Source organism: Pleurodeles waltl, chromosome 12, assembly GCF_031143425.1.
Source record: "Pleurodeles waltl isolate 20211129_DDA chromosome 12, aPleWal1.hap1.20221129, whole genome shotgun sequence".
Lineage (NCBI taxonomy): Eukaryota > Metazoa > Chordata > Amphibia > Caudata > Salamandridae > Pleurodeles > Pleurodeles waltl.
In genome coordinates, this window is record NC_090451.1 from 165065336 (window position 1) to 165079522 (window position 14187).

The window sequence follows — 14187 nt, forward strand, 5'->3', positions numbered from 1 at the left end:
CCGACCTGCGTGTTCTTTCTTCTTTCTTCATCTGTGTTCTTCTTTCTCCTCTGCACCCCGACCTGCGTGTTCTTTCTTCTTTCTTCATCTGTGTTCTTCTTTCTCCACTGCACCCCGACCTGCGTGTTCTTTTCTTCTTTCTTCATCTGTGTTCTTCTCTGCACCCCGACCTGCGTGTTCTTCTCCTCTTCTGTACTTTTCTCTGCGTATTCCTTTTCTTCCTCTGTGGCCTCTCCTCATCTTCTGGACGCTTCCCCTATGCTTCTCAGGTCTCTCCTCTTCTGCCTGACTCTTCTTCTTGACTCGTCTCTCTTCTCTCCTGACTCTTCTCCTCTTCTTCTCCTCTTCTTCTTGACTCTTCTCCTCTTCTTCTTGACTCTTCTCTCTTCTCTCTTGACTCTTCTCTCTTCTCTCTTGACTCTTCTCTCCTCTTCTTCTTTACTCTTCTTCTTGACTCTTCTCTCTTCTCTCTGGACTCTTCTCTCTTCTCCTCTTCTGTTCTTCCTGACTCCCCTCCTCCTCTGTAATCCCCCTCCCCTATCTTTTCTCCCCTCCCCTCTACCTGACCCCCCCACCCTCTGCTTTCCCGCCGCCACCTCCTGCTCGGCCCCGCCCCCCTGCTCCCATTCGTCGGCCCCCTCCCGCCCCCAGCTGACCCCTCCTCCCCCCCTCCTCCCTCTTATGGCAGCCGCACCGCTGGCACGCCGAGGGCGCGCCAAAGGCAAGCCCGTCTGCGCCCGTCCGTGCCTGGACCGCGCCCAGCGCCACGACCCCTGGCCCCCAGCACTCCCAAACCCCTCAGCACTGCTACGACCCCAACACCCTCCACGCCCTCAACCCGGGGCGCTCCAGTACCTGCTTCCAAGCCAACCCTAAACGCACCCATGGACCCTTCGCATGCTTCACCTGCAAACTCACCTTCCACCGCGAAACCACCCCGCCCGCCAGCCCACGCACCAACAACCACCTCAAATGCATCCTGATGAACGCACGCTCCGTCCACAAGCACGCCATTGAACTATGGGACCTCCTGGACTCCACCGCACTGGACGTCGCCTTCATCACTGAGACCTGGATGAACGCCTCTTCGGCCCCCGACATCGCCATAGCCATCCCCGATGGCTACAAGATCTCCAGGAGAGACCGAACCAACCAAGTCGGTGGAGAAATCGCCATCGTCTTCAAGGACTCCATCAACGTCACCTCCTCCACCGAAGACACCCCCCTCACCGCCGAACACCTGCACTTCCAAATCCACACAGACCCCAGGACCACCCTCAGAGGAACTCTCATCTACAGACCCCCTGGACCATGCGCCCTCTTCAGCGACTCCATCACTGTCTTCATCTCCCCGCACGCCCTTGCCTCGCCGGACTACATCCTCCTCGGTGACCTCAACTTCCACCTGGAACAGAACAACGACCCCAACACCACCGCCCTGCTCGCCAACCTCGCCAACCTCGGTCTCAAGCAACTGGTGAACACCCCCACCCACATTGCCGGACACACGCTCGACCCCATCTTCTCCGCCAGCAACCACGTATCCTTTAGCCACTCCTCCGTAATACACTGGACCGACCACAGATGTGTCCACTTCACCTTCCGACGTGAGACTCGCCACCTCCGCACACAATCCATCCCACGCAGACATTGGAACAAAATCCCTGGGGAACAGCTTCTCTCCACTCTCAGCGACAACCAACCCACCTTCTCCACCGACCCAAATGACGCAGCCCTCAGCCTCACGCATTGGATCACCAACTGCGCAGACAACCTCGCACCCCTCAGACGCCTCCCAAGACAGACCAACACCAGGAAACCTCTTTGGTTCACACACACCCTCAAGGAATCTAAAAAAAACTGTTGCACCCTCGAGAAAGCCTGGCGCAAGGACCACACCGCAGAAAACATGTCTGCCCTCAAAAACGCCACCCGCGAACACCACCAACTGATCTGCGCCACCAAAAGAAATTCCTTCACAGACAGACTGGACAAGAACACCCACAACAGCAAAGAACTCTTCAACATTGTCAAAGAGCTATCCAACCCTAACGCCAACGCCAACGCCATCACGCCCTCACAAGACCTCTGCAACTCCCTCGCCACCTTCTTCCATCGTAAGATCACCGACCTACACGACAGCTTTGGACACCAGACCCAGCCAACCACCACAGAACCTACAACCCCAGCCATCACCCTCAACGCCTGGACTCACATCAGCACGGAAGAGACCAAAGCTACCATGAACTCCATTCACTCCGGTGCCCCCTCTGACCCCTGCCCACACTTCATCTTCAACAAAGCCGACATCATCATCGCCCCGCATCTCCAGACCATCATCAACAGCTCGTTTGCTTCTGCCACCTTCCCCGAGAGCTGGAAACACGCAGAAGTCAATGCCCTACTGAAGAAACCTACGGTGGACCCCAGCGACATGAAGAACTTCCGCCCCATCTCGCTCCTCCCCTTCCCTGCCAAAGTCATAGAGAAGACCGTCAACAAGCAACTTACCAACTTCCTTGAAGACAAATACCTACTCGACCCCTCTCAGTCCGGATTCCGAGCCAATCACAGCAAAGAAACCGCCCTCATCTCAGTCACAGACGACATCAGAACTCTGATGGACAACAGAGAAACAGTCGCCCTCATCCTCCTCCACCTCTCGGCTGCCTTCGACACCGTCTGCCACCGAACCCTAATATCCCGCCTCCGCTCCACCGGTATCCAAGGACAGGCCCTGGACTGGATCACCTCCTTCCTCTCCAACCGCTCCCAAAGAGTCTACCTCCCACCGTTCCGCTCAGACCCCACCGAGATCATCTGCGGCGTCCCACAAGGCTCCTCGCTCAGCCCGACACTCTTCAATGTCTACATGACCCCTCTCGCCGACATCGTACGCAAACACAATATCAACATCACCTCCTACGCCGACGACACTCAGCTGATACTTTCCCTCACCAAAGACCCCACCAGCGCCAAGATCAACCTGCAAGATGGAATGAAAGACGTCGCAGAATGGATGAAACTCAGCTGTCTGAAACTGAACTCAGACAAAACGGAAGTCCTCACCCTCGAAAACACCCCGTCCGCCTGGAACGACTCCTGGTGGCCCACGGCCCTTGGCACCGCACCAACCCCCTCAGACCACGCACGGAACCTCAGATTCATCCTGGACCCGCTTCTCACCATGACCAAACAAGTCAACGCTGTATCATCCTCCTGCTTCCTCACCCTCCGCATGCTCCGAAAGATCTTCCGTTGAATCCCCGCCGACACCAGAAAGACCGTGACCCACGCCCTCGTCACGAGCCGCCTGGACTACGGTAACACCCTATACGCAGGAACCACCGCTAAACTCCAGAAACGTCTGCAGCGAATACAAAACGCCTCCGCCCGCCTCGTCCTCGACATACCCCGCAACAGCCACATCTCCACCCACCTGAGACACCTGCACTGGCTTCCCGTCAACAAAAGGATCACCTTCCGGCTCTTCACCCACGCACACAAAGCCCTCCACAACAAGGGACCCGAATACCTCAACCGTCGCCTCAGTTTCTACACGCCCACTCGTCAACTTCGCTCCGCCAACCTCGCACTCGCCGCCGTCCCTCGTATCCGCTGAACCACGGCAGGTGGGAAATCCTTCTCCTACCTGGCGGCCAATACATGGAATTCCCTCCCCACCAACCTCAGGACCACCCAGGACCAACTCGCATTCCAGAGGCAACTCAAGACCTGGCTCTTCGAGCAGCAGTAACCCCCTCCCCCTAGCTCCTTGAGACCCTCACGGGTGAGTAGCGCGATTTATAAATGTTTTTGATTTGATTTGAACTACTCCGCAAGCAGTCCCTGAGATCCAAGACAAAGACAGAGAACAATGCCAAGACCCCCGCCAAGAAATGAGATCACCCTGATTGTCATCCTTCTATCCCACTTTGTCACCCTGTCCATCCTTAAACTGCCCCAGCTCCACTTCCCATGCCCCTTTGGACAATGCACCTGTAAGACTAATAGACTGGACTCTGCCATGGACATTCCTCCACCATCACCCCTGACCATTTTCCAACACCCTCCAATATTTAGCACTTAAATAAACATCCTTAAAGCACAAAACAATCTGGAGTCAGTCTATGCTTTCAAAAATGTGTATTTGCAATAACTCTGTAAAAATGCTATATACATTTTATTGTCAACATACCTATGTCACACAGCTCAAGTCCATGTGGAAACAAAGCAGATGTCACACAGTGGGACCCACATCTGTGAAACTGAAAGGGAAAGTGACAACTCAGGGTCCATACACTGGGTGAAAGTGACAGACAGATGAGAGGTAGAACAATTATATCAGATGTAGCAGGTAGTGATGTCTTCTTACCTGTGTTTCACTGGAAGTATTGATGAATCACTGTGTTTCTGTTGGGGATGTCCTCTTCGTCTGCTTCCTCTTCTCCACTGTCCACAGGCTCCACAGCTGTCACAACACCTTCACCTGGACCATCCTCCTGCAGAAAAGGCACCTGTTGTCGCAAAGCCAAGTTGTGAAGCATACAGCAGGCGACGATGATCTGGCACACCTTCTATGGTGAGTAGAATAGGGAACCACCTGTCAGACGGAGGCAACTGAACCTGGCCTTCAGGAGACCGAAGGTCCTCTCTATAACCCTTCTAGTTCGCCCATGGGCCTCATTGTAGTGTTCCTCTGCTCTTGTCTTGGGATTCCTCACTGGGGTCAGTAGCCATGACAGGTTGGGGTAGCCAGAGTCACCTTCAAATGTTGAGGGAAATCTGTTAGACACACACTAACACTTAGGGACATCCCCAGACCCAGACACCTAGTCACACTGCATAGGGTCCATGTCTTCACCTAATAGCCACACACAGTGCCTCTGGAGTTTCCCCATCACATAAGGGATGCTGCTATTCCTCAAAATATATGCGTCATGCACTGAGCCAGGAAACTTGGCGTTCACATGGGAGATGTACTGGTCGGCCAAACACACCATCTGCACATTAATTGAATGGTAACTCTTCCGGTTTCTGTACACCTGTTCACTCCTGCGGGGGGGACCAAGGCCACATGTGTCCCATCAATGGCACCTATGATGTTGGGGATATGTCCCAGGGCATAGAAGTCACCTTTCACTGTTGGCAAATCCTCCACCTGAGGGAAAACGATATAGCTGCGTATGTGTTTCAGCAGGGCAGACAACACTCTGGATAAAACGTTGGAGAACATAGGCTGGGACATCCCTGATGCTATGGCCACTGTCGTCTGAAAAGACTCACTTGCCAGGAAATGGAGTACTGACAGCTCCTGCACTAGAGGGGGGATACCTGTGGGATGGCAGATAGCTGACATTAGGTCTGGCTCCAACTGGGCACACAGTTCCAGGATTGTGGCACGATCACGTCTGTAGGTGACAATTACATGTCGCTCCTCCATTATCAACAGGTCCACCAGCGGTCTGTACACCGGAGGATGCTGCCACCTCCTCATCTGCCCCAGCAGACGTGCTCTATGGATTAGAACAGCGAGCAGAGAGTCAACCAACACTTAGGTACGTTAACACAACTTTATCCCTCAATTTTTTAAAACCACTATGTGCCTGTATTAGTGTGTATGCAAGGCCTAAATATGTGTGACACATTTAAAATTAATGCCATGTGGCCCCCTGAAATGGCGTCTGCCTGACCTGTAGTGTGGGACAAGGGGATATGAGGTAACCGCGCTGGTGTTTTACACCATCGCGGTAGGCGGTCGAAGGCTGCGCCGCAAACCTGCAGTGGTTTACATTGGACACTATGGGTCAGAGGAGCCAATGATGATGCACGCCGGCAGTGATTGTACGCACCGCTGTGGACGTGACCACCATTTTCTCTCTGTTCAGTCACTTGATACCTACTCTTCGACAGGACAGGACCCAGCCTTCAGCACGGAGGAGTTGGAGAAACTAGTGGATGGGGTCCTCCCCCAGTACACGCTACTCTACGGTCCTCCAGACAAACAGGTAAGTACACTGTGAGCATGCCGAATGGGCAATGCCTGTGTGGAGTGGTGTGGATGGAAGATGGGGGGGGGAGAATGAGGCGTGCATGAAACAATGGTGAGTGCAAATGCGTCAAGGCAAGGGTAGGGATACGGGCCTATGACTGTGACGGTGCGGACGGTTATATCTTCTCCTTTTCCCCTGTACTATTCCTGTAGGTCAGCGCCCACCAGAAGAAGGATATTTGGCGTGCCATCGCCAAGGAAGTCCGGGCCCTGGGGGTCCACCAGAGACGGAGCACCCACTGCTGGAAAAGATAGGAGGACATTCGCCACTGGAGCAAGAAGACGACGGAGCACCACCTTGGGATGGCCTCCCAACATGGGAGGGGTGCCCGTCACACCATGACTCCCCTGATGTTCCGGATCCTGGCAGTGGCATATCTGGAGTTGGATGGGTGCTTGAGGGCATCACAGCAGCCACAAGTGGGTGAGTACACTGATTCTGCGCGCAGTGGAGGTGTCTGGGTGGGGGAGGTGGGCTGTGAGTTCCCTTAGGCCAGGGTTATACAGTAGGCAAGGTCCCGTCATAAGGCAGGCCATGTGGCACCCACCCCACCTGTGTTCAGAGCCAACTACACCTAGTCAGGCTCCTGTGACTTCCATGTGTGCAGCAATCGGACATAGGCCTTGTAATCCATGTCCCTGTGATTAATTAGGGAACTCAAAGTGCACGGCATATTGCAGGGGGCTTCTGTGTCAGTAGTGTTCACCAACGGTAGCGGTATTGCATGCACTCAATATGTCTTTCTTCTGTCTTCCCCACTTTTTGTGTTCTCCCTGTTCTTTTGTGCATTAGCATCATCAGGCGGAGGAGCAGAGGCACTGGAGCAGGAGGGAGCTGCATCCCACATGGCCCTGGAGGGTGAGACAACAGAGTCTGAAGCCACCAGTGGGACGGAGGGCAAGGGGAGCTCCACGGCGGGGACAGGAGCTGAGACCAGCGACATGGACTCCTCCTCTGATGGGCGCTCCCTTGCGGTGGCGGGCCCCTCCGTGCCCACCGCATCTGCAGGTACAGCCACGACCCCCCTACCAGCACTGCCCTCCCAGCAGCCCCTCAGCGTGTGCCCCGTGGCCGCTCACCCAGGAGGGTGGGCATCTCCTTCGCCCCAGGCACCTCTGCCCCTGTCAGCCCTGCTGCCCTCAGTGAGGAGGCCATTGACCTCCTCAGGTCCCTTACTGTTGGGCAGTCTACCATTTTGAATGCCATTTAGGGTGTAGAGAGGCAGTTCCAACAGACCAATGCATACCTGGAGGGCATTCATTCTGGTCAGGCAGCCCAACAGTGAGCTTTTCAGACTCTGGCCTCAGCACTGATGGCAGCCATTGACCCTGTGTCCAGCCGCCCCCCTCCAACTTCCTCTACCCAGACCCAAACCCCTGTACCTCAGCCTATCCCAAGCACACCATCAGACCAGCATGCACACACCTCAACACACAAGGGAAGCTCTGGCAAACATAAGCACCACACATCCCACAGGCATCATACCCATGCACACATACCAACATCCACTGCCTCCACTGTGTCCCCCTCCTCCACGTCTCCCTCCTCCCTCCCTGTCTCATCTCCACTCACACCTGCATGCACTACATCTTCATCCACTACGTCCATCACCAGCACACCCATCACCACACCCCGCTCACTTGCACTCACCACCCCCACTACCATTCACACATCTCCTGTGTCCTCTCCCAGTGTGTTTGTGAGCCCACCTCCCAAGGTAAACAAATGCAGCCACACACCCACCCAACAGCCATCCACCTCACGACAGCCTCCAGCCCATGCACCTTCACCCAAAGTCAGCAAACGTACACCTCCTACAACCACTACCTCTTCCTCCACTCCCAAACCCCCTCCATCTACCTATCCCAGTGTGTCCCAAAAACCTTTCCTGTCCAACCTTAACTTCTTCCCCTCACCTCCCCCACCCCTTCAGTCCCCTAGGGCCCGCCTTTCCAGGTCCCAACCCAGCACCTCAGCCACAACATTAGCGGGAACAGTGGTGCCAGCAGTAACCGGCTTCTGGAGTGCGCCAAGCAGCAGGGCAGCCAGTGTGTCAAGGAGCCAGACCACGGACAGTCCCCCACCTCAAAAGCATAAAAAGTTGGCCAGTGCCCGGCGGGAGAAAGGCAAAACATCTACTACCAAAGCCTCTCCCAGGAGTACAGTTGGGAATGGGAAGACAGCTGCGCCACCATCCAAGGTGGGGAAGGGGCACAGAAAGACAGGCAGGTCGCCGAAAACCTGCATGGCTGACAAGACCACCACCTGCACCGCTGGCAATGACACCGCCGCCACCAGCACCGCTGCCAAGGACACCGCCACCACAAGCACCACTTCACAGGACACCGCCACCAGCAGCACCGCAGGCCAATTATCACCAAAAACTCTGACACCACTGGGGCCCCCATGAGCAGGATGAAGCACTCTGCGCACCAAGCCCCCGCCAGAACCAGTGGAGAAAGGCTTCCACTACCTCAGTCCTTGGCAGGATGAAGCACTCTGGGCACCAAGCCCCCTCCAGAACCAGTGGAGACTGTTATCCACTTGTGAGACTGTGGCTTTGCACTCCCCAGGATAAAGCAGTGGGTAAACCAACCACTTGAGAGACTTGTGAGACTGTGGCTTTACACTCCCCAGGATACATCAATGGGCATGGAGCCCCCTCGTGGATCTAGTGCGTGCACTCATCCGGCTGAGGTGACCCCCCTTCCCTTCCCCCTAAGGTGCCTGTTGTATTTCAAACTGATGCCCCAGCAGTGTTCTCTCCGTTTTGATTGGGTATTGAGTGTGGGCCTCGCTCATGCATTTTGGGCCCAGTGGTCCATGGACTTTAATGGTGGAATACCTTGGACTTGTATTCTTGGTGTATATATTTGTTTTTAGTGTATATATATATATATATTTTTGAGTACTGGATTTTAATAGATTTTTAATAGATTACAAACATTCAATTTATTTCCTTTTGTCTTTACATTTTTCCAGGGGGGCTGGGGGGTGTAACTGTAATGTATCATGATGTATTTGTGTGTGTGTTGTTGTGGGTGAGGGTGGGGGTGTTGCGTGTTGCGTGTGTGTGTCACTCTTTTTTCCCTGCCCCCTCCCCTGTGTCGTAGGTGCAGTACTCACCGTGGTCTTCGCCGCCGGCGTTCGTGCTCCTAGTAGAGGAGCAGGAAGACAAAGGCAGGGAGTATCTGGAGTTCCAGTTCCATGGTGTCCTGGTTCCTCGTGGGGTGTGTAGAGGTGAGCGTTTTCCCTCCAAGTCCTGTTTCCACCGTGTTTTTGTTCGCGGTGAATCCGCCCCGGAAAAGGTGGCAGATTGGACTGTTGTAATAATGTGAGCGGCACATTGTCTTCCGCCTGTCTGTTGGCGGTTACCGCTGCGGTGTTTGTTTGTACCGGAGCTTTAACACCGACCTCCAGGGTTGTAATGACCACCTATATTAATTAAAACAAAAGTGGTCATTGCAACCCTGGCGGACGGTGTTAAAGCGGCGGTAAGACCGCCAACAGGACGGTGCAAAAAGAATTGGAATTACGACAGTGGCGCAAACCACCAACAAAGACAGCCACTTTAACACTCCGACCACCACTGCGGTCCAGACAAACAGCTTGGCGGTCATCACCAACAGACAGGCGGAAGACAAAGTACCGCCCACAGTATCACAACCTACTAATACGCCACCTTTTCTGGGGCGGATTCACCACGGACAAAAACACGGGAGAAGGGAAAACACTCACCTCTACACACCCCACGAGGAATCCGGAAGCCATGGAACCAGAGCTCCACATCCTGCCAGCCCTCCTCTTCTTGCTCCTCTACCAGGAGCACGAACGCCGGCGGCGAAGACAACAGTGAGTGCTTCACCTACGACAGAGGGGGGAGGGGAAAAAAAGGGACACACACACACGCAACACCCCCACCCCCACCCTCACCCACTACAACACACACACTAATACATATTTATACATTATAGTTACACCCCCAACCCCCCCCCCGGAAGAATGCAAAGACAAAAGGAAATGAGCGTAACCATTGTAATATATATAAATCAAGTACGCAAAATATATATATGTATACACCATAAACAAAATATACACCAAGCTTAGTAGTCCAGGTAGTGCACCAATGAAGTCCGTGGAACACTGGGCCCACACGGTATGGGCGAGACCCACACAAGATCCCCGACCATGATGGAGAGAACACTGCAGGGGCATCAGAGAGCAAGAAAACAAGCACCTCAGGGGGAGGGAAAGGGGGGGCACCTCAGCCGGTTGAGTGCACAACGCCAAATCCACGAGGGGGCCACATGCTGGGAAGTGCAAAGCCACAGTCTCTCAAGTCTATACAGTGGGTGGGTTGCCCACTGTTCCATCCTGGGGAGTGCAAAGCCACGGTCTCTCAAGTCCATACAGTGGGTGGGTTGCTCACTGTGACATCCTGGGGAATGCAAAGCCACAGTCTCTCAAGTCTATACAGTGGGTGGGTTGCCCACTGTTCCATCCGGGGGAGTGCAAAGCCACAGTCTCACAAGTATTTTCAGTGGGTGGGTTGCCCACTGTTCCGTCCTGGGGAGTGCAAAGCCACAGTCTCACAAGTCTTTTCAGTGGGTGGGTTGGCCATTTGGTATGCATGAATTAATTTTATGTTACAAAATAATAAGTGTTGGAAAGTGGATTATTGGTAATCACAGGTAAGTAACTACCCTTAGTAATAGACCACTAACCCCCACTAGGTACAGCCAGGTCTCAATTAATTAATCCCCGCCAACCCTTGGTAGCTTGGCAACTAGCCACAAAGCTTAACTTTAAAAATCACAAAACAGTAAATAAGTCAAACACAAAATACAATAAAAATCAGACATCAATTTATCAAAATAGAGTATATTTGTCCCTTTAAAATGACAACAAAATAATTAAAATCGGACAAGGGGAACCAGAGATATGAATTTTTAAAGAATGGAATGTTTTCTGGCGCATAAAAACTGAAAACACCAACCTTGTCATCTGGTCGCGCTAGACCAGGGCAAAGTCAAAGTTTGAGGCCTAATGCAATGGAGCCCTGCTTGGCTACAGCAAGCGGAAGGTTTCGGTCAAAAGTTTAATTTCAGACTTAGGCCCTCATTATGACTTTGGTGGTTTTCGGGCAAGACCGCCATGCGAAATGCTGCCACCATACCGCCAGTGGTGGCGGAACAGCGACCGTCGTATTACGAGTCACAAAGAACAAATTGTCCAAATACAGCAACAAAACGAACACTGCCAGGCCACCGGATTGCAAAATGGTGACTTACTGCTGCCTGCCACGCCGACCCCATTCCGACCACCCTATTACGAGTCAGTTTTCAACACAGTGGAACATGCACAGCTGTAAACTAACAGCGCTCAGCACCGCCACGGCACAAAAAGGCACCCCCAACAGTAGCGAACACCACATTGGACAGTTTGAATTCCCCACACCTGAAACACATACACACATCACACACACCTGCTCACGTTACCATATAACAGCCCCACACACACCCACCATCCCTCATGACTTCTACGACCAGCCACAGAGGCACGAGCCACAAAGCACACCCCATACCTGACAAACACCTGCACATTGTACACTTTGCACACACTACCACCACAATCAACCAGCACCCACAACCAAATGCCCCACCACCAATGACCCCACACCGCACCCTACCCACACAGCATCCCCCCACAACTTGTCATGCCAGAAGCACCCACGCTTCACAGACAATGAATTGCGGGTCATGGTGGACAAGATCGTTAGAGTAGATCCACAACTGATGGGAGTCCAGGTCCAGCAAACATCAGTGTCCAGGAAAACATATTTATGGCAGAGGATCATTGATAGGGTAAATTTAGTCAGCACCTATCCGTGCACAAGGGAAGATATCAGGAAGAAGTGGAACAACCTCAGGGGGAAGGTCCATTCCATGGCGTCCAGGCACCAGATCGCCCAAGATTGGCGGTGGGCTCCCGCCTCCTCCCCTTGACTTAACATCTTAAGAGGAGAAGAACTTGGAAATCATGCGTCTGGAGGGTATCACTGGTATAAACGGAGGTCTTGACACTGGTATGTCAACACCACCCCCCAGGCACCAACAACTCCTACTCAGCCTGCCTACACACCACCCCCACTTGCTATCCCCCATCCAACACTACTGCAACCCCACAATCACCCCAAACACCTCCCCTGCATGCCACACCACCCCTCTCACACCAGCCCCACACACTCCCCCAATGCACATATAACAATCACATTGTGAAGAACCACAACTCCCACAATGTATCATACCCCACACAGCCAAAATTCACTGTACCACTTCACAGTGAAACACCTGCCAGGACAACCATGTCACAGCCCACACCTATTGTTTGCTATAACTGCCTCCCAACACATGGCAGTGACAGCAATGCCAACCACCATCCACAACCTACATTGGCACATAGAAACCATGGCACTATACCCATACCCAAATCAATGGCTGCCGTGCTGCTGCTGTCATTTCCATTACTGGGAAGCAAATGGAGCCACTGCATGCACCAAACCATGCAAATGGCAACTACACATCCACATGCAAACTCTCCACCTTTCCATCCACAGGTAACCCTGCATTGCCATCCAGCAGAGGATGCTAGGGGCAGACAGCCCTCCCCGGGATGAAGGCCCCCGTGGATGTCTGGATGGGGATGAGTTGCCTGGGCCATCTGGGGTGACTGGTCTTCACACTTCCAGCATCCCCACCCTGGATGCACTCGACTCCTCCCATGTGGCCACAACACCTCAGCCAGCCCCTTCTCCCCAAACCTGTGCCCCAGGGACCTCACAATCAGAAGTATTCCACACAGTACAGGGGCCAGAGACAAGGGCACTTACCCTACACAAGGAAGGTCCTGGAGCTACTGGTAGTAAGCACACTCTGCCATGGCACAGGCACAGGGGGCTAGAGGTAATGGGAGGGGATCAGTGGACCAAGGGTCGGGCAGCCACAAAAAACTGACTGCCCCGGAGGCCTTCACCCAAATCCTGATTCATACCACCAAACCCAGGACACCATGGGCCAGGTCCTCACCACTGTGAAGGAGACCCTGAGGCTGCAGAGTGAATACCATCATTAGGCCATGCAGCAGTGGCAGACCCACAATGCCACCATGGCCTCCATGGCAGGGGTACTGAAGGAACTCACCACCATTCTGCGTGAGTCCATCCCCCACCAGCAGGCCCCTTCCATTAGCCACAACCCATCTGAGCCCTCCACGTCTGTGGCACCTAGTGGAATGGAGGCCCTGCCACAAGACCCTCAGAACACCAGCCCTCTTACCCCTATAGCCGACGAGCCCCCACGGAAGCGAGGATGTCCAACCAGACATCCTTCCGTTACTAATGTCAAGACCAAGACCACCGCCAGGTAGTGACCCTCTCCTGAATATTCTCCTTTGTGTGTCACTGAGGCACCCTGTTGACTTTCCACTGTCATCTCTCTGTTCTTCCATGGCCACCATACTGGGCCTCGACTACCCACAGCTAGGCCAAGTACTCTGATGATTAGCAGTCACAAATGCCAAATCAACACACATGCACTGTAACTACAGGAAGCCAAGGCTGAGATGGCAAGTCAAGCCACAAAACATATGGCCATTACAAACCCACTTAACCAAATCATACCACCCAAACGGTCCCTACCTCACAGCAAACAGAACCACACGTTAGGCAGTGCAAACCACCACAAACAGTGATGTAGCACCACCTCCCAATTCTGAATCCCTGGACAGGATTCAATACAGAGGAAACAACCTAGTGTAGCACACATAATGCACTGGATCTGGCCTTTAGGGAACAATGGGGCTGCACATGTATGTCACATGTGCAGCAACACAACAACTGGAAGAGGATAGCACCGACCTGTGCACAGTAAGAACTCAACTCATGGCCACATGTAACCCCCCAACCCACCCAGAGTCAGAGCTCCAATATCCCTTGTTATTACACACAGCATGTGATAGCATGGCACAAGGCAGACAGTGGAACAGGACACATACCATACATATGACACATACCCGTAACTCAGTTGAAGTATTGTTGTATCAGCTCTGCTCTGGAAACAGCTTCAGCCTCATCATC